Genomic DNA, 26,367 nt, shown 5'->3' with positions numbered 1-26,367 from the left:
TAATAGCAGAATCCATAAGAAAAAAGGTTCCTCTGAATGGAGCAGATTCCTCAGGGGCCACTTTGCTTCCTGCTGGGGAGTTACGACCCTCTGAGGAGGGCTATCTTCCCATCAATTGCTGATTGCAGTGAGCAGAGGGCCTGGGTTTGACGGAGCAGGACACACATCTTTCAGCCAGGCAGACAGGAAACAGGGAAAAGGTTGGGGTGGGGGGAGGGGGTGGAATGAGAGGAGACAGGGCCCAAATGGTGCAATGAAAAGTGGGGCTGGGAGACGAGGATTTAAACCCTAACCTATTCTCTGCCCATTATGTGACCTTAAGCAAGTCAGCCCCTCTCTCGGCTTTGATCCTCTCAGTTTCCAACTGAGGGTAACGCTATCCACGCCCAGAGTTGTTGGAGGACAAACTAAAGTGATGCATATTAAGATTCCTGGCCTAGAAGAGGTACTTTTTTGGTGTTTTTTTTTTTTTTTACTTTTTTCTTTTTTTAAATATGTTTTTATTGATTTTTAGAGAAAAGGGGGGAGATGGAAACATCAGTGATGAGAGAGAATCATTGGTTGACTGCCTCCTGCATATCCCCCCACTGGGGATCGAGCCCTCGACCTGTGGTTCCTGGGTCAATACTCAACCACTGAGCAACACTGGCAGAGCCAGAAGAGGTACTAACGCAGCATCCAGCTCAGTGCTCTTCCTACCAACCTCCCACATCAGAAGCACCGGGAACTATTCTGAGAATGCAGACGCCGGGGGCTTCGGGATGGCAGGAAATCACTGTGCTGATGAGCTGGTCTGCTGAATCAAGACACTGCTGAATACTGATCAGAAATGGTGTGTGAGAGGCCTGGGGGTGGGGGCAGGACAGGAGGTCTCTCCATACTGTTATTTACCTCTTTGTATTCTAGAGCAATCGCATCTTCTTTACATGGTTTTCTTGGTCATGCTGCCTAGCATATCTGTCTCCATTCTCAAAATGCTTCCACCATATCTACTGATCTGTGCAAATGTCCAGGCTTGGCCTAAACTGGTGCACATCAGCACATCAGGAGGTCAGAGGGGAGCTTGTTAAAACATAGAGCCCCAGGCCCCACCCCAGAGTGTCAGATGCAGCGGGATTCACATATCTAGCAATCACCTAGATATTCACATATCTAGGTGATGCCTGTGTGCTGGTCCAGGAAGGCGCTAATCCTCTGGACAAAGACTGCATCCTGTGTCAGCTAAGCCCTGCTCAGAAGGCCCTTCTGCAGGAGTACCCCACCCTCCATCCATCTCCACGGCCTCTATTTTTCCTATTCAAAGTCCATTTGAGTTGAAATCCACATGTTCAGATGTTGTGCCTCCAAATCTACTCTGCTCTTTTCTGGCTGGCTCTTCTTCTGGGGAGTACCTCTTGGGTCCCTCCTGTGTCAGCCAGCTTTGGGTGAATAGAAGGCAGGGACTTAGATGCATGTGTTAGAGTACTGTGCAAATATGTCATTATTCTCCCTCCCCCCCTCCAGGAGCAGAATAATAAGTACATCTAGACAAGACTCCCTGTGTGCAGTCCCTTCTCTGTGCACTCTACACATATCAACTCCTGAATTCTCTTCAGCAAACCGTGAGGCAGAGACTTTTTTTTTTAACATATTTCATTGATTTTTTACAGAGAGGAAGGGAGATAGAGAACTAGAAATGTTGATGAGAGAGAAACATCGACCAGCTGCCTCCTACACACCCCACACTGGGGATGTGCCTGCAACCAATGTACATGCCCTTGACCGGAATCGAACCTGGGACCTTTCAGTCCACAGACTGATGCTCTACCACTGAGCCAAACAGGCTTCGGCATGAGGCAGAGACTTCTTAATTCCATTACACAGATGAGAAGATGGAGGCACAGAGAAGCTAAGCAACTTGTCAAGCTCACACAGGTCAGAAGTGGCAAGACTAGGATTGGAATGCATTCTGGCTCCAGAAACCAATCAGCTTGGAAAGCAACACACCCAAGGTTCCTCCTTGCTTAGTGATCTCTGACCCACGAACACACCACACATATAAGGTGTGAGGTTCCTTTTCCCTCTCAACATCTACAGGGGAGTAGGCAGCAAAACAGCGGCCTCTGATCTTCCCTCCATCGTCAGGTGACTGTGTGACCTTGAGACGAGGGTCACCATGTGCATTGTGCAGGTTGTTTACTTGCCAACCCCGTGGGCAAGCAGGGGCTGAGACTCAGCTTGCCCTCTGCTCACCAACCCTTGCCCCGTGGTAACTCCCTGCAGGTAAAGCCTCTCTCTAATTCTCACAGATGACTGAAGCAATCCTACTTGAATTATTTCCTTTCTCTGGTCTGTTTTCCACACCTGCAACTACACGGTGTTCAATTGAGATTGACCTCCAGGCCCCTCAGAGCTAGGAAAGTCTCCGCCTCAACCATGAATCTCTACGTAGGCTCACCAAGGGGCCATTCCAAACCATCTTGGCCACAGGCTATTGTTAAAAGTACTCAAGCTGGCTTTCTTGGACGAAATCCCCAATAATCTGCTCCCTCTCCCTCCTGAGAGCTCTGGCTGAAGCTGTGGATTTGGATCACACAACTTCCTCCTGGCCATTTCTTCCTGGCTTTCATTATGTTGCTCATTGCCGCAGACGTGCACCAATGCAAAGCACACAAAAGCTCCCACTGGCACGGGAAACAGAAACATCTGCTGGCTTCCTTGGGCAGCTGGCTCTGGGTGTCCAGCGGCAGAGACGTTTGCACTGAATCAGCTCCCGTTCAGATCTGCACACAGCCCTGTGGGCAATAAACCTTCCAGACCGACGGCTGCATTGCAGTAGGAGAGCGTTGGCTGGGCTTCAAAGGCCGCTGTGGAAAGTGCAGGAAGAAATGACTTGGAGTGGAACGCCCCAGGAAGCATTATTCCCCTCCCTCCTTCTGATCATTGCCAAGCATCTCCGGTTTCTAGCGAGCACAGCACAGCTTATTTTAGCCATTTCTTCTTCCCTTCTGTTCTCCCACAAACATTTACCCAGCACCTCCTCCATGCCAGCCACTGTGTCAGTCTCCACATACCGCCCAGAACCCAGGGCCCGTCCTAGAGGGACCCACACAGTAGCGGAGAGAGCTGCATAATCCAATAGCTGCCATGCAACAAGAGGGTTGGTGTCATTTAAGCAACCACCAAACAGTGCCATTGTTGAACACAGTCCCTGGGAGGCAGGTTGATGGATCAAGGAAGAACATGGGTTATGGAATCCTCAAAACTGGTTTTAGACACCAGTCTGCCATCACCATTTCTCAAAAGAAGATGCTAATAGGACCTCACACTTCCTGGGCCTTCCTGGCTCGTTGCAATCCCTGCTACTTCTATTACCCATTGAGAACTATCAGGCCTAACTATCCTCACCCCACAACCACTTTTTAACAAGTTTACCCAGAGAGAGTTCACCTGCCACTGAAAAGACTGCCTGTACATCCCGTTGCGAGAGCAATGCGACACCATAGAGCCTTGCCAAAGTTTGTGGCCAGCTGATCCTGCCATTCCTCTTTGTCATCCTTGACCCCTGCCCAAAGGCAAACTCTCCCATTGGCCCCACCCAACTAGGGCCCTTGTCCTAATGACCCACCATCAGGAGTCCTCATGACAAGGAAAATTTGCTCTCCTCACCCCGCAGGGTAATCACAGAATGCACCATTTAGAACTTGCCTTAGCTCTAATTGAATGCTCAGGGTAGAGTTTTAATAACAGAGTGGCCAGGGGTATTGAATAGCCCCAAGAGATCTTAGAAGATAAGGAGAACTCAGAGGAGCCAGAATTAGTGGAACAGTCAAAAAAGCCGGATTGTGGTGGGTTGACTTGAGATAAAGCAAGGAAGTTATAAACAGGGATTTTCAGAAGGTTTAAGGGAAGAGGAGACAGGATGAGGGCTGGAGGGGATCAAAGGGCCAGCAGAGAACACACATGGAAAGCTACCTTAGAGAGAACTCTGTGTCTTTAAGAATGTTCTCTCTCACCCATAATAATTTAGTCCATTAGTTCATAGGCTGGCATATGCTACACATCTCTCCCTAAAGAGATCTTATGGACTTAGGTTAGCACACTCACTCTACAGGAGAGGAAACTCAAGCCCAAGAGACCAAGTATCCTTCCAAGGTCATTCAGCAAGTGAGAGGCAAAACCAAGGATGGATTCCCCTGTCTTCTCGTCCTCTGAACATGATTATGCTCCCTGTGCCATGCAAATAAAATAAATTATGTATGTCTGAGGTGTCATAAACATGGGAAGGCATGCCAAGAGTCTGTTTACACAACGACTTGGGGGAGAATTCATCCTGGGAGAGGAATGATCTCAGGACAAGGAGTCCTCAGAAGGAAGGTATAACTCAGCATGTGCACGGCAGCAGTGCCACATCCCCAGCTGGTCCCTCAAATTCACATCCAGATCCTTTGAAGATAAAGAAGTTCTCAATAAACCCAAATGAGTTATTTCTGTAAGATTCTGCTATGACCTTTGAATGCAAGCCACACCTTGGGGAGGACAGTCTAGTTGAGGGTCATGCAGAAATCAGGGGGCTTTCTCCACTGCTGCACCACATAGCATTTCACAATGGACACCCACTGCTCTGGGCCATGAGGGTATTTTGCTATGGCAGCCCTAGCAAATAGTAAGCTGGCCATGTTGCCCTTGAGTGGCTTTCTATTCCATGTCATAAATGAAAACAACTGTCCACAAAGCGCCTCTATTCCATCCCCTTCTCTAGGTCCCAGAATGGAAGTATTGATTTCTCTGCTGGCATCTTCATGCTTGATGATATACAACATGCTCGGCCTCTCTAAATATCTGGTCTGAGACAAGTAATGCTGGTACAGATACATGAAGATCCCTCTAAAGTAGGGGTGTCGAACTCAATCAGAGAAGGGGCCAAAATCTAAAATCCAGTCTAAATCGCGGGCCGAATGGTTTACTGAACAGTCATAAACTGTCATTGTGATGGAAACACAGCGGAGTGCAGTGATGACAGCGCGGTGCGGGCCACATTGCAAGGCCTGGCGGGATGGATTTGGCCCACGGGCCTTGTGTTTGACACATGTGCTCTAAAGTCTCTCTTCACTCCCATTCCACCCTAACCCACCATAGTCATGCATTTAGCCAGCCAGATCCACTTGTCTGCTCCACCTGCTGTAAGCTTCACCTGAATCAAGTAAACTAAAGTCCCAAACTTCCTTCTTCCCTTCTGCATCTCCTAAGCCTCTCTCTGTCACATTCTGAATTCCCTCAGGTAGGCTAAGTAGGAAAGATCAAGGGCAATTCAGCAGAAAATCTGCAAGGGGTTCTCTAAATGTTGATGAAGCCGTGGCTTATCCACGCTGTTGAACTTTGATTTATCATCGTGTCAATATCTGAGCAAGTGAAGGGCACCCTCATAAAGCATTACCAGAGCCTTTAAGTGGGGAGAAATCATTTCCCTTGTGATCTGCAGTCCAAGAGGAAATCCTCAGCAGGTTAAGAGCATTAATACAAAGTAAGGTTCTTTCATATCTTACTGAGCAAACCACTTCACGGCCATTAACATGCCTGTATATAGACCAGAAGGGGAACATCCAGCCCACGTTTCGTATAATCACTTGGCCTGGCCCTGCCAAGGTTTTAGGGGTGGGTTAATTAAATGTTTGACCAAATTTAGCAGGCTAATTTTTAGGTTGATAATTTTGTACAGCCCAAAAACGATGTTAGAAATATCCAAATGGCAGTTGGCAGAGAAAATGGAGTTTGTCTAAACCCCTGATTTAGACAAACTCCCTTCCATTCAGGGAAGTGGCTTTCAGCAGGTGGGTGGGAGAAAATGTGAGATGAACCACCCAGGCAGGTCCTTCTTCCAGAGAGCCCTTGCTGCCCAGCTGAGAGGCTGTGGTCAGCTGGCAGCCTACAGCAGTGCATTCCTTCAAGGTCATGCCCTTCCCAAGGATCCTAGACACAGTGACTAAGTAAGGCAGAGATATAAAGGCCCAGCCATATTGGCCAACAAGGGGCAACTCTAAATGCCAATGCTTTCTCGGGAGTCCCCCCTGGAGCCATCGTCATTCAACTTCTTGTGCCCAAAGCTGCATCTCCCCACTGCCTTGCACAGCTGTGATCCCTAATAAGCATCTTGCCCCCCAAATTTCATCTCAGCATCTGCTCTTGTAGCATGAAACAGGTTGAGTGAGGATGCCATAAAGAAGCTGGGAGCCATGGCAGAGCCACCGCTGGCCCTAGTACAGGAGAGCTTGGAGAGGCTGTGAGCCGGATCAGCCACGGAGGGTTACCATTCTGCCAAAACTCGCATGACACAAAGAAATGCAGGAAACGGGTGGGCTGGGCCGGGAACTAGAGATGAAGTCTGGACCTCAGGTGCTGTGGTCCAGATGTTGGGAATGGGAAGGAGGAAGGGCACGTTGGAATTGCTAGAAACTATCTGGTTGGGAGAGGAAGGAGATGAACTTAGTTCTGACTATATTAATTCCAGTGGGATCTGGATTGGAGGGGGAAGGGAGGAGTGAGAGTCTAGGAAGTGAAGGATGAAGGCACTCTGAGCAGCACTCTATCTGGAGATCTGGGAGGCATTCCCATTTTGATGATGCAAGTGGGAGCATCGGAATACAGGAGCCAGCCCAGGGAGTGTGCAGTGCAAGAAAAGGGATGGGCACCAAGAGTAAGAACTAATTGGCTCCAACCATGAGGCTAAGGGGAAGAAATTCCTGTGGGAGGAGGTGGTCATCCAAGAGTTCCCCAAAGAGAGGGGTCTTGAATTGAACCTGGAGGGTCTCAGGTAGTCAGAAGCCACATTTAAATCATGATGGAGAAGGTGTGGCCAAGAGGAGAGCGTGGGAGTTCTGGAGATGGGTAGTGGTGATGGTAGCACATTATGATTGTATGTAATTCCACTGAACTATACTCTTAAAATGGTTATGATAGTGAATTTTATGTTTGTGAGTCTGTACCACAATTTAAAAATTGGTTTTAAAAAATAGCTGATAATACATGGCATGATGCAATGAAACAAACATAGGCAAAATGAGCTTTGTGACCTTAAATAAAGATGCTGGGAGGCTAAGGAAAACATTGGTTATCATAGCATTTTTTTAAAATTATGAGTGGTCCCAATCTCCAAGCTGCAATTTCAACCCAGCTCTTCACTGTCTCAAAGACAAGCTAAGAAATACAGAGCATTTCAAAATGGAGTTCAAGAATTACAGGAACAAATTGCCATTCTTGAGTTGATTCAACTTTTCCCAAGTCAAAGACATGAATGGGAATTCTGGAGAAAATCATAACAAAACCCCAATTTCTGGCCAATCAGATGCTCAGCAGGAAACGGGAATTGTCCTCCGTTCCTTTTGTGAGCTGCCTTTCATGGGAGACCTGGAAAACAAAGGCAAGAATCTGTGATATTTGGTGCAAGTTAAAAGTCTTAAGAAGCATTTTCCTATAAAGACAAAGTCGCAGGAAATGTTTCCTTCCTTCGAAACAAAAGTGCTAGCCAATAGTTATTGTTTAAGTAATCTTTTTGAAGGTGTTCCAGTTAAAGAACAGGCACTGGACCATATTAAACAACAGGTTTTTAATGTTTAAAAAAAATTAAAGGTGAGAATGAAAGACACAGGAGAGAAAAGGATATTCAGTGGTGTCTGCCACTCATTGCTCTTCATCTATAAAATAAAGCCACAGACGCCTGCCTCCCTTGCAAATTGTTGTAAGGATTCAAAAGGATGTTAGGAAAACACTTGACACAGAGCCTCTTACCTGGTAGGTTCTGAACAAGTCATAACTATTTTTATGATGGAAGAAACCTTGCATTTTAATATGCAACACCATATAAAAGTGGCTTCCTTTTATTTTTTTTAATATATTTGTTTTTATTTCAGAGAGAAAGGGAGAATGAGAGAGAGATAGAAACATCAACGATGAGAATCATTGATCGACTGCCTCCTGCATGCCCCCACCTGGGCATCGAGCCCACAACCCAGGCATGTGCCCTTGACCGGAATGTGCCCTTGACCGGAATCAAACCTGAGACCCTTCAGTCCACATTCTGGCTCTCTATCCACTGAGCAAAACCAGCTAGGGCATGGCTTCCTTTTAAAATCATTTTCCGGAAACAGAACTATTATTCACCATATCAGAGGAAACCTTTTGGGCTGGCAACCTATCAATTGCACTTCGGAAGTTTAAAGGACCGTGATCTGATCTGTGATACATGCAAACAGATGTACTCAGCCATGGCAGCATGAAGGGACTGCTCCCAGGTAAGCTGTCTTACAAACGCCTCCCACTGTCCACAGCCTGCAGAGGACACCTGCCGTCCGTGTGGAAGGGCTTGAAGTGCCCAATGCCTCATTTTTGTATTTCATTCTGTCCCCAAGATAACCTTGCTGAATAATTAATATCCTCTTCATTTTTACAGCTGAGAAATTGAAGCTCAGAACCTTGCCCAAGGTCACACAGCAAGTGGAGTGACCCGGATTTGAACTCACCTGTCTGAAACTGGGGTCCTGAGTATTCTGCTCCATTGTACTGCCTTGCACCATCTTTCCACTTGTCTTGAAATGACCTCACTGCTCTGCATCCCTTTTTTAACTTGCTTGCTTTGCTTCCCAGAAACACACTGACTGCCCAGAGAGAGAAATAGAGAAGAGAGCAAAAGAAGGGAGGGAGAGAAGAGAAGGGAGGTCTAAGGGAGGGAGGAAGGGGAAAGAAGCAGAGAGGAGAGAAGAGGAATGCCCACCCAAGGCTAAGTTGTCCTATGAAAAACACACCTGGATCCTGAGAACAGGCTTGGGTAGTTTGATTTGGGAGAAATCTGATCATGCTTAGCTTTGTTCCGGCTATTAGAAGATGCCAAGGCCAGGGCCCCAAGAAGGCTCTCTGCCCTCCTACTCTTGGTGAAGGGAGGGCTGCCACCACTACCTCGGGCTGCCGCACTGATCATTCTGCCTGATTCACCTCTCCTGTCTCCTCCCTTACTCCCCGGGGGCCCCTTTGGCCCACAAATGTCTTTCTGGGAAATCTCATTTCGCACCCTGGCAGCATGCTCAATTCCTCCTGTCAGGTCCTAGAGGCAGCCCTATAAATAAGGCCCAAGCTCTTTATTGCTGGAGTCAGCGGAAGGCTTGCACACAGGATGTCCTCATCACAATGCAGTCATATTTTCATAAAACCTGTGCTGAGAGCTTTGTATGAGGAGGGACATGGCCGGGGAGTGTAGAAAACAGGCCTCTCTTTACAACTATGGCCCCTCTCCTTTTGGAAGATCTCAGGCCAGCACAGTAGTCTAGAAATAAAAAATAAAAAAAGAATACAGTTATCTTATTCACCTTCAGACAGGGTGTACCATGCCTGATGATTCGCGGGGACTTTTCCAACAGGGCTTGCTTTGTCTCCTGGTGAACCAGGCCCTGCAGCAGTGTTCTGGTTTAAACTGGACCACTGACCCAGCCAAACTCATTCTCAATCTCCCACCTTCTCTGACTCAAGACCATCTTCCCGCCCACTTCCAAGGATGCAGGCAAAGTACCAGTGAATTCTTCATTTATTCATCTAGTCAAGGTCTCAGGACAAGAGTCCAGTTCTCTGGTCTCTACTGTGCAGGTAGAGCAGGACCTGGGCTGTGCAGGACCAGCAGAGCAGAAACAGGGGCAGATGTGCAGGTGGTGGATGCCAGGGCAGGAAGGAGATGTGCGAACTAGAGGAAAGATGTCCTCAAGATGAGAAGTCTGTGCAGGCATTGCTAGTGTTCACCAGGTCATCCAGTTCTCCCTCCCAGGAACAGGGGTAACCACACTTCTCAAGTGAACCAAGACCATATTCTAGGGACCAATTTAGCCAATGAATTTGCTTTCAGATAAAAACATAGAAAAGCTGCCCTAACTGGTGTGGTAATGCCATTGGTCTTGATCCGGCATCTAGAAGGGTTCAGGAACCTGGAGAAGGTGCTATGCATAAATTAATCAAGAGTCCAGAGATGAAACATATTGTAATTTTGAAAGGCATTATAAGGAGTCAGAGAAGATTTAGCTAAAGGAACTAAGAAGTTCTTCTTGTCTCAGGACCCCTTGCTTTTTATTAACACAATTTGCCATAAGGTGAGGTGGAGATATACACATTGAAGGCCAGGGTTTGGTACACAAACCCCACTGTCAGGTTGGTGGAGTTACTTCCCAGATGATTCAGCCCTGCTGACATGCTGGAATTGGCTTCATGCAGTTTTGCTCAGTGGATAGGGTGTTGGCTCATGGACTGAAGAGTCCCAGGTTTGATTCTGGTCAAGGGCATATAACTTGGTTGCAGACTCCATTCCCCATATAGGGTGTTCAGTAGAGAGCTGGTCAATGATTCTCTCATTGATGTTTCTATCTTTCTATCTGCTCCCTTCCTCTCTCTAAAAAAAAAAAAAAAAAAAAAAAAAAAAAAAAAAAACAGAAAAACCAGCGTATGGTCCTATCTCCCTGCTCCCACTCCCATCATGGATTCTAAAGGAACCTCATGTTAAGATGGAGCCATGAGAACAAAGGAACTTGGATCACTGAATCACCACTTGGAAAAGAGTTGACTTGAAAGGCTGCACAAATCCGCAGTGAACTGAGTGTGAGCGAGAACTGCATCTCTGGGGATTAAGCTGGGGTTGTTCGATTTGGTTGCCACAGAACATAACCTAATATAACCTGTTTTGACTGATAGAGTCTTTCCAGGTCTGCCCTAACCTCTCCTGTGAAGTGGGCAGCTGGGAGTCAAACACCTGGCCCCTGATAGAGAACTGGACCCGCCTGTGGATCACATCTTTAGAATCAGAGACTAAGACTGAACATGAGGAGAAGCCTTGGTCAAATAAGATCTCACTAAGCTTCCTTGAGAATCTGAGTGTTCGCCTTAACTGGCATCCGTCCCCAGGGCTGGGTCCACTGTGGTGTCTGAGATTAGATGTTGGTTGTCCAGCAGTTATATTACAAAGCAGGGGCCAGCCAACACTGGAATCTGGTTATCTTTTCTGCACTCTTCTCTGGATAAGGCACTCAGGGCCCTTCAATCAGGTCCCAGAGACATGTGCCTCCCCCCCCCAGCCCCACCTCGTAAGCATCTCAAAGACATTGTCACCTGCACAGAAGCCCTTTGAGTAGAGACAGGGGGTTCCTTCTCATTTTAGAGAGGAAGAAACAAAAACAAAAATTTAAATTAAAAAAAATATAGAGGAAGAAACAGAGGCTCAGAAAGGCTGCTTTGTTCCTGCTCACACAGGCTGAGAGTGGCAGAGCTGGCTTTGGAACTCAGTCTGCCAGACCAACTTGAAAGGCACAAATGTCTTGACACGCAGGTGTTAATAGGTTCGCCACGGTTCTGTTTCTTACCCAATGTCATGGCCAGTCTCGGGATCCTATGAGTCAGGATAGCTCTTAGGCTCTCAGCCCTGCACATGGGCAGACTTTGGGTGGCCTCTCCTTCGCCAAGGTAAAGAAGTTTGGGGTGCCAGGAATAAAAACCCCTGGAAGCAACCACCGCCTGCCTCCCAACACAGGTGCGATTCTGAGGAGGTCTCCATCCTCTTTTCAACCGCTCTTGTGTATGAGAATAAGAGGAGGCACAGCAGAAAAATAAACGAGAGAGACTCCATATGAAGCATAAAGAAATAAGAAAGAAAGGTGAAGACAAGAAAAACATTGTAAGAAAGGATGCCCAGGAAATCGGTCCACCTCTTAGGGAAGGATTGTTGTGCGGTGTTTGGTCTAGTTCGGCCATTTACCAAAAGGACATATTTGCCTGAGCAGATTGACAGTTTCCTTCCCTTCCACCAGTATTGCCTAATAAGTGTCAGCCCTGTCTGTCGTGAGTGAGAGGACATTTGCTAACTCAAGCTGGTTTGGATTCCAGCCCCGTGGACCGGGTCCAGAATGTCTGGACAGAGTCCACGGCCCCGGCTGCCAAGCTCCAGCAGGAGCGCGGGCTCCCGGGTTACATGGAGGGAGAAGCCCCCAGGGTCTGAGCACAGCTGGAAAAGGGATTGATCTGGAGGCTTGGAATCAGAAGGAAACTGAGAAGGTCAGTGGTCAGTGGAGGAAAAAATGAGACACATATACTACTATTTGTAATACTTTAAACAATAAAATAAAATAAAAATTTAAAAAGAAAAAAGAAGGAAACTGAGCTGCAGTGTCTTCATTTGGGTCCCCTAGCGGCAGAGTCTGAGACTGGGATTGGAATGCAAGTAGCTTATTGAGGAGGTGATCTTGGAAAACTCTGGTATGGGAGTGGGGAAGCAAGAGGGGGAAGGAAAGGCAACTGATCAGGCCGAGTAAGCGAGCAGGTAGCAGGGTGGGTGGCAGATTGGAATCCTGGGGGACCTCTGGGAGACTAATCCTGTAGGACGCCCTGAGGGGGGACGAAGCTGAGCCACGTTTCCCTGTGACTCCCACCTCCACTGGTGAGGGCTGCTGTAGGGGGTGAGGGGGTTCTCCAGCACTTAGGGCCTACGGGGCCTGATCAGAGAAGGCCTCCAGGCAATATCTCAATTGAAAATTGTTTTAATAAAAAAAGAAGGAAGTCGGGGTGAGCATCAGGTTTTTCATGAGCAGTCATAACAGAGAAAATGCCACACTTGACCATCCAGAGGGCAATGGGACACACAGCGGTTAGGACTGAGAGCTGGGAAGGAAGGGGCCGCACCGGGGGCTGCTGTGTGGGGTGCTAGCTGGGTGCAGGCAAGGCAATCAGCACCTGTCCTTCTGGGGCTGGCAGGCCCCAGCATTCCCCTGTACAGGCTTCTCATCTAGTGATCAGATAGGTCACTTGCACTAAAAACTCAATGATATAGGACAGTGGTCGGCAGCTCTTTGGCCCCTTGAGTGTGGCTCTTCCACAAAATACCATGGCCTAGGCGAGTCTATTTTTGAAGAAGTGACGTTAGAAAAAGTTTGTTTAAAATATTTGGCTCTCAAAAGAAATTTCAATTGTTGTACTGTTGATATTTGGCTCTGTTGACTAATGCGTTTGCCGACCACTGATATAGGAGGGTCCCCAGAGCACAGGCCCTGGGGTTAAGCCTCAGATTTCCTCCCTGCCATTGGCTTGTTGGGGGACATCAGGCAGGCCCCTTCTCCCAAAGCAGCCTCTGTCCCCAGAGACGTCAAATGAGAGGGATGAGCCCTGCAGTAGTCAGAGCCCCAGCCCAGGTCCGGCGCACACGCGTCAGACAATGTACATGCCATCTCACACGCTGCCGAGGAGAGTAAAAACTGGTTCCACCGCTTTGCAAAACTGTCAGACTGTATCTATTACAACTAAAAACATTCCTATGACCCAGCTCTCTACTCTCAGGTAGAGACCCAACAGAAATGACCACGTGTGTCCACACGAGAGCTACATACCCATTGTATTCGCCATAAGCAAATACGAGAAACAGCCAATGTCCATTCACAGGAAATGTGATCTGTTCTTGCACAAGAGTATGCTACCCAGAGCCATGTGGGAGAATGCCATGGAATAGTCATTATGTGTGCACTGAGATCTCTCAAGAGTGTGAGGTTTTCAAATCCAGGGACCAGGCATTATTCATCGCTATACCCAGCACCCTGTACAGAATAGGTGCCCACTAATCGGTTTATGAATCCACAAATGTGTGTGTGTGTGTGTGTGTGCCTACATCCAATGCTCCGTGATAATTAAGCAAGATGACTGCCAGCTGCCACCGTGGCCTGGGCCTGGGAAAGGGAAAGGGCCACAGCTGGCTACACAGCCAGTGAGCCAACGTGAGGAGTGTTTAATAAGCTCGCCCCATCCCAGCCAGCCTTTGGCAGCTGGAGAGCCCTCATTAACCCCGCACACCGTGGTGGCTAAGGGGCCTCAGGGGTGCACTTCACCAGGGCAAGAAGGCTCCCTTGTTCCTTCACTTCTCCATTAAGTTCACGGCTCTCTAAGCTCTAATTCGCCCGGCAATCGCTAGAGGTTGATCCGGCTTGTAACAGATTTGTTCACGGATCAGAGTCATCTGACAGAGCATCTGGAGGCTGACCGGAGCACAGCGTGCGGCTCCGAGTGTCTGCTCTCAGCCCGCATCCAGGCAGCCGGGGGAGCAGAGAGGAAGCGCCCGCAGAAAGCCTGTTGACCCCGCTCGCCTCAGCACTGCCAGGGCGTGGCGCTGAGACCTCTGCTGAAGCCCTTGTCTCCCTGTGCCCCGCATCGCCACGTGGCAGAAGTGAGACTTATTCACAGGGGAGCTTTCCTCCGCCTCCCCCAGTTCACTGCCTCTCCCTCATCCTGCTAGAAACACCTCATTGTCCTCTGGCCCTAGGATACTTGTGATGCCAAGCGAAAGAACCTACGTCGATGTGCGTGCTGAAAAGCTCTGAGAAGCTGGGTGCAGGAGCAGGATTCACACACCCCAGGACTGAGGAGGAGGGAGCTCAGACCTAGTAAGTTCCGGAGCTGCTGTGGCAAATGGAAATGATGGGGGGGGGGGGGTGTTCAGAAAGCACAAGTACAGATTATAAATGGGACCTCACTGGTGTTCTTCAAGACACCTCCATTGTCATTTCTTGTCATGACCACATAAGGGACTAGATCCTACCTAGAGCCTCAGTCATGGGGACCCCTGCCTCGGCTTTCACTGGATGGTTACTGGCCTCACTGACTTATTCTCACACTGGACGGTGAGTCTCCTTCCAGTTAGGAACTGAGTCCCACCTGCTTAACCCTGAGGGTGGGGAGTGGGGGCCGGTCAGGATGGGGTGGGTCCAGGGGCAGGGCCTGTGGCATGCCTGACAACTAGTCCCATGTCTACCTGCTACATTGGAGTCAGCAGGCGAGCCCTCCTGGCCCCCTGACAGAAGCCTACAGCCTCCTTAGGATTGTCAAATGGAAACAAGCCCAGGCTTACTAGGGACAGACTTAATTCCGCAGGATCAGTACGGGAAGAGCTATTGCAACAGGAGGGAAGGGAATTGTTGCAAAAGAGAACTCTCTGACCATAATAAGGTCTGCCGGCGTGTCAAGAGTAGGGCAAAATGAGCTTTTCTTTTATAGGAAGGAATAAGCAGGGCTAGAAAGAATGTGTGGGGGGAGGTGGGATGGAAGGGTAGATCAGGGAATGTTGACCCTGAAGCCAGCCCATTCTTGGGGGAGGCTGTCTGCTGCCAAACATCAGGGGCCTGGAGGAAGGAGAGAGGCTTAACCAAAATTTGTTTCACAAGCATTTTGTTTGGATTGAGCAGCAGAGACAGCACTTCAGCTCACCATTTACGAGGCCAAATGGAAATTTGGAGAGTCTGTGTCTGGCCTGGTCAACCGTCAGGAAGCACAGGCCGCCTCAGAGCATGCTGGTCTGGCAGGATTGGCTGTGCTCAGAACAGACCTCCAGTCCAATGAGGGTCACCCTACGGTGCTTACAAAGACAAATGAACTCAGGCCTCACTTCACTCAGCCCAACCTTTCTTCCCAGGCCATGCTCTAGCCCTCCATCCTGCTAGCTGGTGACACACTCTGCCTCATTTCCTACCTTCTGGGTTTCCTGTCCCCTTTTGTGACTCCTCAAAGAAGCCTTGATAGCTACCTCCAACCCAAGTCTGAGCCGCTGGGCCACTGGTCTAAGTCTTTCCTGAAGAAAGACCTATTCTTGTTGTCAAAGCTTTGCCAAAGCTCAATCACAAGCTGGTGGATTCCTGTAACTTGCACAGGGCCAAGCCTGGCGAGGCTTGCAGTCTGCTCTCTGTTGGTCTTTTGCAAAAACAACTGAGTCACTAATTCAATCTCAAGATGTAAATAATTCAAATTTTCACATTTTAAATATCATGAAATACTGCTATTTTGTTAACAATTACCAGGATTTCTCCTCTTATCCATTAGGATGGCTACTATAAAAAATAAATAAAATAAAAACAGAAAAGAAAATTGGAACCCTTGTGCCCTGCCAATGGGAGTGTAAAATAGTGCAGCCACTATGGAAAGCACTATGGTGTTTCCTCAAAAAAATTAAAAATAGAATTGTCATATGATCCAGCAATTCCACTTCTGGGTATATATCCAAATGAATTGAAGGCAAGATCTCAAAAAGATCCTTTCACACCCATGCTTGTGGTAGCATTATGCACAACTGACAAGAGGTGGAAGCAACCCAAGCACCCATTGGCCAGTGAGTGGATTAACAAAGTGTGATATGAGGGAAATCCTGTCACATACTGCAACACAGATGAACTGTGAAGACATTATGCTAAGTGAAACAAGGCAGTCACAAAAAGACAAACACCATATGATTCCACTTTTATGAGGCATCTACTTTAGATAGTTAAATTTGTGGAATCAAAAAGTGGTATAATATTGAATAGTTACCAGGGACTGGGGAAGGGGGAGAAATGGGTGTTGTTACTTAATGGGTTTTGAGGTTTAGTTTTACAAGATAAAAAAGTTCTGGAGATCCATTGCACAAGAACAGAATTTATATAACCCTACTAATTTGTAGACTTAAAAATCCTTAAGATAGTAAATTTTATGCTATGTATTTTTTGCCTCAATTTAAAACTTTTTTTTAGCTTTTTTAGTTACACAGCATTTCATTCCTGTTGAGCAGCATAGCATCCCAGAAGGCCAGAGCCCTGGAAACCAGCAGGGTGATCATTCTGTGAAATAGTGATGCTGCTGCCTCAGGAGTTTTACTGCTGTCTCCGGGGAGCAGTGCATCACCTGAGTCCCAGGGTGGAGACCATCTCCATCCTCCGGTACTTTGGCCCACATTCACCTATACAACCACCTTGAGCAGATTAGGAAAGGGCTTTCCTTCTCAGTAGATCCAGCACTATCTACCCATGGCCTGGTGAGAGACAGAAACTTTACACGCAGACATGGGCACCCCTTCCTCTGTGTAGAAGCAGGCCTGTGGCACGATGCATGACTCAACCAGCAAAATGTGTACATGAATTCAGCCCCGCTCACCCTCCTGCCAATTAGTTGCCTTTGTTCAGTACAGAAATCACATAACCAGATGTGGCAGGCCTAACCCAGGCCTTCCTCCAGCCCAACACCTCCAGAGTCTGACCTGCCTCCCCGGGGCCTATCCACCCTATGAGTAATTTCCTGCTTGGCCTTTCTTGGGTCTCTGCTGCCCCTCACCTGGGCCTTGCTTGATTTCTGGCATTTCCTCCTGTCAAATCCTTTGGTTCAAAGTGTCTAGCCCCTTAGGAAACCCACTCCCCACTCTGATCCCACCACCACCATTTAAAATTCTTCCACAGCTTGTAGTGTACGGAGAAAAAGAGGCAATCAAAGTATTTACATTTAAGCCTGAGGTACAGAAGTTCAAGTCCATTTGCTTTCCCATCCAGGCCTTCCTTGTCTTCGGGGCTTCTCCTCCTTGGGGAGCCCCTGGGGAAGGATGAAGTGGTTTCCCTCCTCCTGGCAGCCCTCCGTCCACAGTCACCAGGCTTGTTGGGAAATGTCCCATTCCCCACACTTCACTTGGTACTTCTTATGCTGTACAAAATGCTTATAGCAACAAAAATCGAGACCCATCTCTCAGCACAAAATGGAATCGAATAATTTTGGCCAGAGTTATTGAGCCAATATAAAGTGCCTACTTGGCTGACCCCACAGAGGTCAGTCTGCTCTTTCAATTTCTTATCTCAATGGAAACATAATTTTCATGGAGGAAAATAAACCTTTCCCTTTTTTTTTTTTTTAAGAAAAGAAATAGAAAAAGAAATGACTTTGTGGCTCCCCACAAGTTGCTTACAGATCTTGCTTTTCCCCTCTGGCTCTTAAAGATTAAGCTAAAATCAGTCTGGAAGGAAACGCCACAGCCCTGTCATGTCTCTTGAAAGGGAAGCCACCTCCATGCTCCCATGCTCCTGTCCTGCTCTCCCAGGAAAAGGATCAATGTCACCACCAAGGCTGGTGTGTCATCAGCGTTGGCAGGTACCACCGTGAGCATGGCAGAGAGGCGGCTGTCCCACTGACAGCATCAGCTGTTGTTTTGTGTGTTCCCAGTAGGATGTCACGTACAACAGAAGGAGACGGCAGGGAAGAGCCTCAACAAGCAAGGAGTGTCATGTGGAGAATTATCTGGAGCAGTCCCCCTGCCTCTCCCCTCCTGTATACAGCAGAGACGCCCGCACCACCTTCCCTCACTCCCTCACACCATCTTCATTCGCTCCCTCACACCACCTTCTCTTGCTCCCTCAACACACAAAAATGGGCATCTAGATCTGCCTCTGATTCACCTATTCAGACAGAAATCATTCATTCGTTCAATGTTTATTGAGCCCTGCTGGTATGGCCTGAACTATGTGCTTCCCAAATTCATAAATTGAAGCCCTGACCCTCAGAACCTCAGAATCTATACTAATAAAAGAGAAAAATGCTAATTGACCATACCTTTGCTATGCCCACAGCCAATCATAGTGAGTATGCAAATAAACCCGACAAAGATGGCTGGTTGATTTGCATATGCTGAGGGAGAGAGGAGTGAAGACTGGAGACAGCATAGAAGTAAGAGGCAGGGAAAGGAGAAAGCAAAGCAACTGCCAGAGGGAAAGCGCAAGTGGGCTGGGCGGGCGGCAGTGGCAGCGACAGCAGTCGCTTGCAGGAATCTTCCTGCAACAGGCCCCTAGTCTGACTATATTGGGAGATAGGGTCTTTAAAGAGGCAATTTAAAATAGGTCCTTAGCATGGGCCCTACTCCACTCTGACTGGTGTCTTTATAAGGAGAAATTTGGACATTCAGAGGTGGCACCAGGAATGTACACACAGAAGGAAGACCATGTGAGGACACAGCACGAAGGCAGCTGTCTGCAAGCCAAGGAGAGAGGCCTCAGGAGAAATCTACCTGCCATCACCTTGGTCTCAGACTTTTAGCCCCCAGAATAGTAATAAAATTAATCTCTGTTGTTTAAGCCACTTTTCTGTGGCAGCCTTGTCTATAGCAGCCCTAGCAACCTAATGCACCTACTGTGCACCAGGCTCTGCGCTGAGTGCTGGGAAGGAGCTGTGATTCCCCATTCTGCCGTGGTTGATTGGATTCTGCTCCCAACTTCAGGCTCCCTCTCTGCAGGGGTACGAGTGCCTGCAGCACTGACATGGGCTGGCCATGGGACTGGCTCTGCCGTGGGACGTGCCATCCCCAGTGGGAGCGTGGAGAGGTGCAGGGGCTCCCATTCATCTGGTGTTCTGGGCTGAACTGCAGCTCACTGTGATTCAAGTGCTGGAGTCCTAACTCCCAGTACCTCAAAATGTGACTGTGCTTGAAGGTAGGATTTTAAAAGGTGAGTTCAAACAAGGTCATTAGAGCGGACTCTGACCCAGTGGGACTGGTGTCCTCATAAGAAGAGGAGATCTGATGACAGGCACACAGAGAGACCATGAGAAGACAAAGGAGAAAACGGCCATCTATAAACCAGAGACAAGTGTCAAAAGGAACCAACCCTGCCAACACCTTGATCTTAGACTTCTGGTCTCCAGTGTCCTGAGAAAGTAAATTTCTGTTGTGTAAGCCACTCAGTCTGTGATACTTAGCTCTGGCACCCAGAGTTAACTATTACATTCTCCTTGAGGAGTGAGGGCTAGGATGAGAAAACACACGGAGCCAAGTCTTGGGAGTCCAGCAGAGCCTCAGCTGACTCAGAGCTCTCATGTAACCTGAGATTTTGGGGATGTTTGTTACTCCTGCAAAGTCTGATTGGTACAATCTCAAAGGCCTGCTCGTCCGGAGTGGCCCTCCTGTGCACTTCTCCCTCACCCCACCCAATACTTCCCATTTCAGAGAGATGCTTGTTTCTTGCTAGGAGTCTAGAGCATCCATGGGAGCACACAAAATAAGGGGTGGATCATGGCTCTTCTGCAAGCCCAGACCCTTCCAAACACAGGAAGTTATAACAAGAACTTAGCTCCTCTCTCCCTCACCCACCTATCCTACAGGGGTACCAAGATGCCACCCACTGTGCCAATGTGAACTCTGGCTCATACACACTCACAGGATTGAGCCAGGAGGGACCTTGTGGCTCATCCGGGTCTAAGTAGCTCTTGTTATGGGTCCAGAAAGGAGAAGTGACTTGCCCAGAGGCACACAGCTGGTTAGTGGAACGGCAAAACACTACCCAGGGAGCATGAGTCACAGAAATACCTTTGATCAGATCAGAGTGTTGAATTTATGCCTACGGTGGGAAAAATTCACTTCTCTCTCCAGCTGGAGCTTGCAAAGCCATGGCCTTGGAAATCAGCCAATCTAATGTGCTTATAACATAAGGTAGGGGTGTCGAACTCAATCAGAGAAGGGGCCAAAATCTAAAATCCAGCCTAAATCGCGGGCCGAATGGTTTACTGAACAGTCATAAACTGTCATTGTGATGGAAACGCAGCGGAGTGCAGTGATGACAGCGCGGTGCGGGCCACATTGCAAGGCCTGGCGGGACGGATTTGGCCCGCGGGCCTTGTGTTTGACACATGTGACATAAGGCAAGGACCAGGGAGAAGACACTGTCAGACAAGGGTTCTGCCTCGAGCTCCTGTGGCCTCTCCTAGGAACAGAAAAGCTGGTGTGCCGGAAAGGGAGCCGCTGAGCCGGTATCTGCCCATCTGTGTCCAGTGAGACAGTGCTAAGGGCACTCCCCACACAGGAATCGGCATCCTACCATTACAGAGTCATCTAAAGGCATTCTGTCAGCTTCCTTCTCTCACAGAGTGGAGACTCCTCACCTTCTATTATTTGGGGGGAATAACAGATGTGTAACCCGGCAAGTGTTGGTGATGCCCCTACTTTGGGCAGAGTTCTGCCCTCAAGGTGCTTGTGAGGATAAGGGTTTCCACGACTATCCAGAATATATGACTGATGGGTGATCAAGTGACACCTGTCAAGAGGGCAGGGGGAGTCTGCCTCTGGGACACGGGGCACCGGTGTGAGGCAGACGCTAAGGGAACAAGAGGGAGGAACAGGGGAGGGAGCCACAGCTGCCTGGCCCGCCGTGGGCTGGCCTCCAATGTCTGTTCCACAGTGAGCAGAAGCTGTGATTTATAAAGAGGAATATATATATATATATATATATATATATATATATATGGCCTTCCTCCCCATTTCGGGCCCTGAGACCTTGGGCTTCCCTGCGATGAGAGAATAAAGGCATCTTGTATGTTAACAAGGTGACTTTGGAGCACGCCTAAGGACCAGGGCTGGTTGCCAGAGGAGCCAGCCGCGTGATTGATGAGAGGGTTGGACTGAAAATCACCCTCCAGGGAGAGGAGAGGGGCTGGAGGTGAAGTTCCACCAGCGATGGTCAGTGATTTAATCTGTCTATAAAAATGTGTGATGAAGCCTCTATCAAAATGTCAAAAGGACGGGGTAAGGGAGCCGCCAGGTTGGTGAACATGTGGAGATCTGGGGAGAGGGGATGCTCAGAGAAAGCGGGGAAACTCTCCCTATGCCTTACCCTATGCTAAGGTGACCAGACGTCCCGCTTTTGGCGGGACAGTCCCGATTTCTAACAATTTGTCCCACAGTGGGACACGGGACAAATTGTTAGAAATCAGGACTGTCCCGCCAAAAGCGGGACGTCTGGTCACCTTACCCTACATGCATCTCTTCCATCTGGCTGTTCCTGAGTTATAACCTTTTGTAATACACTGGCAATCTAGTAAATAACATGTTTCTCTGAGTCCCGTGGGCCGTTCTAGCAAATTAATCAAACCCCAGGAGGGGGTCGTTGGAGCCCCAGTCTACAGCAAGTGATGGCCTGGACCTCTGCTGGCATTGGAAGGGGGTGGGGGAGGTTTTGTGGGACTGAGACCTTATCCTGTCCCATCTGACACTATCTCCAGGAAGACAGTGTCAGAATTGAGTTGAATTGCAGGGCACCCAGCTGGTGTCTGAGAATTGCTTGGGGTGAGGGGAAAAAACAGCTCAGTTGGTTAGAGTGTCCTCCCAATACAGCAAAGTTGAGGGTTCGATCCCTGCCAGGGCACAAGAATCAACCAATAAATGCATAAATAAATGGAATGACAAATTGATGTTTCTCTCCTCTCTCTCTCTCTCTCTCTCTCTCTCTCTCTCTCTCTCTCTCTCTTCCCCCCCTCATCAATGAAAAAAAAATTAAATTTAAATAAAAGAAAAAGATCAGTTTAAAAATAAATGAATGAATTTCTCCCCTGGAATTAGCCCAACTGAGACCTTGAAGGAATCATTTCAAAAGTGTCTTGGAAGAGCGACATTTGCCAGCGAACTGCATCCTGAGAGGTAGAACAAGAGGGGCGCACACACTGGGTTTGGCTAAGTCTCAGGGTGACCCATAACCAAGCCATCTTCCTTTGTCCCCCGGGCTGGGCCCCCACTGGCCACCGCTTCTGGCCCAGTACCTTGCCTGAGGAGGCCCGGCTTGGCCTCTGCTGTTGAAGAAAAGAAACTGAACGACTAAGATGAATATGTTGTTTCCATCGGTATGGCCCCCTGCCTTCCACACGCCATGCGGCCAGGACCTTGCAGCCAGCAGAGCAGCCACTGGACAAGGTCGGGGAGACTGGGGAAGAGCTGGGACCCAGGCCTGCCACACTTCCTAACTGGGAGCAAGGCGGCCACAGTCCTCTCCTCCACACACACACAAGGGCTCCTAGGCCCTTAAGAAAATGTCAAGTGCCTTCCCAGTGTCTGATTTCCAGGGCCAAGTTCAGTCTTTTCCATCCATCCAGTTTGAAGTCCCCTGGAGACCTGATGCAAATAACAGACTCTGCCCGGAGACAGCCCCAGGGACGGACTCTGAGTTCCAGAGAGCCCTGGGCTCCCCAGACCCGCCCAGGAAGCCCAACCCCTGCAGGGCATACATGCACACGTGTGCATGCACATGCCACACGGTGCACACCATGCACACACCACCCTCACACACACTTGCCCCTTGGACTCCCTCCGGGGAGCTGAACCACAAAGACTCTGCAAAGTGCGAGAGGTGAACTCGTCTGCCCCAGTTCACAGGAGGCGCTCACTCAGCCCATGTGGAAATCAGACGGAGCCCTGGAGGACGCCCGGGGAAATCACACCCGGATCACGTCTGCACGGGACCAGACACCACTCTCCCTGGGCCGCGGGATCTTCCGCTGGAAGCAGATCAGAAAACAAGCCCTGCCGGCGAGGAGCGGTGCCCACGTGCTCCGTCCGCCCAGCTGCTGTGCAGATGTGAGCGGCACACAGGCCACCCGGCAAGCGGGGCTCCTGCTCTCCGTGTGGCTGGAACACGGGCGGAGAGGCCCCGGACGGTGGCCGAGTGGGGAGGGCCTCCGCTCTTTTCCAGACCAACTGAGGAAACTGAGTCTCAGGGGTCCATCGTCTGCTGTCTGCCAGCTTGGCAGGCCAGTCTGGAGCCTCCCCAGTACCCAGGATCTCACAGCCCTGAGAACTTCCTGAAGCTTCTTTCAGTCTGAGGGACCCCTGGTTCCCTCCTCGCCCTCCTCTTTCTTCCCAGCGTGTTCCAGCAGGGCCTGGCCGTTCACGGGAGCCAAGGAGACACCCTCTCTGAGAGACGCACCCAGGCCTGAGCAGTTTGCTCCCACCTCGGGCCTCAGTTTCCCATCTGTAAAATGAGAGGACTGGCTAAGCTCCCTTCCAGCCCTGCTGCCCCCTGGCCCTTTGTGCCCCACCCCTACCCCCGGATCCAGCAGGTAGGATCCTCATGAAGGTTGCCCTTGGATGCCTTTATGTTCCCCTTTTTCCAGGACTTGTTGTTCCCTGTCAGTTCTCAAACTATCCTAGTTTCTCGGGCCATGGAGAAAAGATCATTAGGAAAAACCGCTCACAAGGAAGTGGAGGAGCCAGAGCCCGCAGAAGGTAGTGCTGAACCCAACAGAGAGGCAGGAAATGGCCTGGCCCAGCCCTGCCCCCCAGCTCCGAGCCCTATCCAGGCTGCCTCCATTGCTTCTGGGTGAATCCCCTCAGGGCTGGGATACCCCACAAGCAGCTCGTCCCATCCCCTGTCTCAGCCTCCGGGGACGTGCTGAGCCTGCATTCCTGAATGTTCTCTCAAGGAAGAGAACTGTCCCTTTTGTGTCAACTCTCTGCCAAGCTCCGGCCAATCCTTGGCGCCATCCCTGCCCTGGCAGGGGCCCCTCCTCCAGGCCTGAGAGCACCTCCCAGAACAACCCTCTATGCCTCAGGTCCTGCCCGCTGCCCTGTGCCATGTGGTATGAGACACCCCAGACCCCTCCAGGCCCTGCATGTGCCACCTGCAAGGGGTAATGAATGCCGATGGAGCAAACCTCTGCCCCATGGGAAACTGGGAGCAGTGGGCACATTCTTCCCCTTCATCTCCCAAGGGCTGTCCTGAAAGCAAGAGTGCACAGCCTCTGCGACAAGTGTCCCCTCCACATGGCCTGCCCACCCAGCCAGAGCAAACATCACCCTGCACCCCATCAGAGGCCAGCTCTGCCCTCCCGCACTCCCCGTCCCTCCTTTCCCAGTTCTCCCTCCCTCCCTATCCCTCACGCACTCCCTAGGACACATGTGTCAAACACAAGGCCCGCGGGCCAAATCCGTCCCGCCAGGCCTTGCAATGTGGCCCGCACCGCGCTGTCATCACTGCACTCCGCTGCGTTTCCATCACAATGACAGTTTATGACTGTTCAGTAAACCATTCGGCCCGCGATTTAGGCTGGATTTTAGATTTTAGCCCCTTCTCTGATTGAGTTCGACACCCCTACCCTAGGACCTCACATCCTCTGAAGAGACCTCTGCCTCCCCAGAGCCTCTCCTCCCACTCTATAACATCATCTGAATTTTATTCTCTTTGTAGCACCACTGCCATCTGAAATAGGCTGGTTCCTCTATTGGTCCACGGGTTCAAAGCCCATCTCCCTTAAGAGCTAACCATGTGTCTGTCTTGTTTTCTGCTGGGTCCCCACACCTAGAATGGTGCCAGGCACACAGTAGGCCCTCAGTAAATGTGGTCAGGGTGCACAGACAGACACGGTGCTATCGGCTGTTCTATCTGGCAGAGCAGGGTAGACAGATAGTAGGCCTTTCTAGAACAGACAGGAACAGATGTCACCTCTCGTCCTGCCCTCCAACTGGTCTCTGTGGGGGAAAGCAAGGAGACCTGGGGGAACAGGAAGGGCCAGGCTCTCCAAAATCTCTCCCACCCTTCCACTGGCTCCTGAACCTGCAATCAGCAGCCTGAGCTGAGCCCCTCTTGGCACGGGCAGGCGGGCAGAGTGCTTTGGAGGGACCATCCAGCCCTCGAGGAGGACACAAGCCCACAAACTGCTGACCCTCCTTCCCCGCGCACAGCACCAGCCTGTGGATGGGTCACTTGCTCTTGTGACCACAGATGGACCAGAGAGACCTTGGCCTTCAAAGCCCGGGTGCCCCTGAGGCTGCGTGTGCCTGAGGCCTCTGCAGCTCTGTGGTCGGACGGTCACTGCGCCATAATGACCATGAACAGAGCCATGGTGCCTGCCAGCCAGTGCCTCAGTCTGCCCGGGCATCGCATTTACTCCGCCCCCACCTCCCGGTGATGGGCACCCACAGAGGTGTGATGCCAGCTGCCCGGACTGCTGGCTACAATGGGGCCAGGCCTGGAGCGAAGAAACTGCCCTGCCCCAGATTCGCTGGCTGGGCAATGCCAGGCAGGTGGCTACCCCGCTAAGCAGAGCTGAGCCCTCACTGCTAACACACCAGCGAAGCACCCCAGACCATGCTTTGTGGGGCCTCCCAGCTGCAGACAGGTCTGCAAACATTTTCCATGAATCAAGAGAGACCCCTGGTGGCTGTCTCGAGTGCTCCTGCAACTGGCTCAGACTGCCCGTCCCCATCCCCGTCCAGCTGGGCCCTCGGAGCCCTTCATGCCGTCATCCAGCCACCTCAACCAGTGCGCCCAACAGGGCCCCACACACACACTCTCTTCCCTGAGGCCAGCTGCCTTCCCTAGGATGGCATGGGTCCTGCCAGGCAGGTGGGGAACTCAGCCCTAACACCCCACCCCACCCCAAGGAGCCCCTCACCCTGAAATGGTGGCCCTTCCCTGGGAAAGACTCTTACCTATAGAATAAGACAGATAAGATAATTCTCCTGGTAGGGACCCTCAGAAGCCCTGCCTTGGGCCAGGAGGCCCTGCCCACTCCTCTACCCAGCCTTCTACCCCGTTCCTTCAAGGCACAGCTGGAAGGCCACCGCCCAGCAGCACCCCCTCCCTAGTGCTCCTCCCCACAAAGGCACCTCCCGAAAGGAATGGCACCTGCCCCCAATCAGCGACTCCAGGTGGGATGAGGAGCTTGGTTTCTCACCTCTGACTGGACTGGAACATTCTTAACCCGCCCAGCACAGGCTGAACCGGAGTTAATGTGGGTGGTTCGTGGGTGTCTCTTTAGAGAATGAACGTCTTTAATGCATTGATGTGCACAGCAAGT

Source organism: Pipistrellus kuhlii, unplaced genomic scaffold (genome assembly GCF_014108245.1).
Source record: "Pipistrellus kuhlii isolate mPipKuh1 unplaced genomic scaffold, mPipKuh1.p scaffold_m20_p_4, whole genome shotgun sequence".
NCBI classification, from domain to species: domain Eukaryota; kingdom Metazoa; phylum Chordata; class Mammalia; order Chiroptera; family Vespertilionidae; genus Pipistrellus; species Pipistrellus kuhlii.
Note: the sequence above shows the minus strand (reverse complement) of the source record.